Raw genomic sequence first — 1,804 nt, 5'->3', positions numbered from 1 at the left:
TATTTATTAGAGAGAGAGTGCACATGTATGCAAATAGGGGAGGGGAGAGAGAAAGGAAGAGAGAATCCTAAGCAGGCTCTGTGTTGTCAGCATGGAGCCTGACATGGGGCTTGATCCTAAGAACTGTGATACCATGACCTGACCCAAAATCAAGAGTCAATGCTGAACCAACTGAGCCACCCAAGCACTCCTATACAAATATTTTTTAAGTCCTGTGGTGGTTTTAACATATATCCACTAACTCTTGTATACTTTTCCTCCAAAAGGTGGAACATAATTCTCCTTCCCTTGGGTGTGGACTGAACTCAGTTACTCACTTTTAATATATGACAGGGGAGGGGAGTAATTTTATTGTAAGCAGACCTGGCAAAAACTGCCTTAGCCAAGTGATCAGGGTTAACATCATCAGTTATAAGGCATATTGATATCACATACCTCAGATATGATGCAATGAGAAGGCATTTCAGCTCTGCAATATTTTTTCCAAAAATTTATAATCTACTCTAATCATGAGAAAATATCAGAAAAACCCACAACAAGAGACTTCCTACAAAACACCAAACCAGTACTCTTCAAAAGTGTCAAGGTCATGAAAAAGAAGGAAAAATTCAAAAACAGTTACAGATCAGAAGAGATTAAGAAGACATGACAACTAAATGCAATGTCATATCCTGGATTGGATCTTCAAACAGAATATAACACTATTAGTGGGAACACTGGCAAACTCCAGATAAAGTCTATAATTCAGTGAATAGTATTATACCAAGGTTAAATTCTTAGTTTCAGTCAATGCACTATGGTAATTTAAAATGCTAATGTGGGGGCGCCTGGGTGGCGCAGTCGGTTAAGCGTCCGACTTCAGCCAGGTCACGATCTCGCGGCCCCGCGTCAGGCTCTGGGCTGATGGCTCAGAGCCTGGAGCCAGTTTCTGATTCTGTGTCTCCCTCTCTCTCTGCCCCTCCCCCGTTCATGCTCTGTCTCTCTCTGTCCCCAAAATAAATAAACGTTGAAAAAAATTAAAAAAAAAAAATAAAAGAAAAAAAAATAAAATGCTAATGTGTAGGAAGCTAAGTGAAGTGTACATGGAAACTCTCTGCACTATACTTACAACTTTTCTGTGTATCTATAGTTTTACAAAAATAAAAAATAATTTCAAGTACTTGGAGTTGAAAGACATTAAAAATCTGTTCATAGAAAATGAACAAAAAAGTCAAATAGTCCTTAAAGGATTAACATCACTCATAATATCAGAGACTCAAAATTACACAGAGATATCATTAGTTAACTAACAGGCAGAAATCAAGAGTTTGAAAAACACTTCATTGGTGAGGTTATAGAGAAACAGGACTTCTTATACATCAGCAGTAAATATAACTCCACAAAGACTAACAACATAGGCATAAGGTCCCATTTGTAATAAAATTTTACTTAATTCTAATTAATAAGGAATATTAAAAAGGGATATGTTGAATAAACAGTGGTGCAATAATAGATCTATGCTACAGAGTCATGAAAAAGAACACAGAAAATTTCTATGCACTAAGATGGAGTGACTTACAGGAAATACTGAGTGGGGAAAAACAGCAAGACACATTGGTTTATTCTTACACAAGATTTAGTATACTCTGAGTTTTATGTAGCACACTAAGTTTTGTATAAGAATAAAGGTGAAATAAGAGTTAATCTGTCTATGGGGTGCCTGGGTAGCTTAGTTGGTTAAATTTCTGACTCTTGGTTTGGGCTCAGGTCATGATCTCACACTTTATGAGTTTGAGCCCCCATGTCAGGCTCTGCATTGCCAGTG

This window comes from Prionailurus bengalensis, chromosome C2 (genome assembly GCF_016509475.1).
Source record: "Prionailurus bengalensis isolate Pbe53 chromosome C2, Fcat_Pben_1.1_paternal_pri, whole genome shotgun sequence".
Classification (NCBI taxonomy): Eukaryota; Metazoa; Chordata; class Mammalia; order Carnivora; family Felidae; genus Prionailurus; species Prionailurus bengalensis.
The sequence above is the reverse complement of the archived record's forward strand: the minus strand, read 5'-3'. Positions refer to the sequence as shown.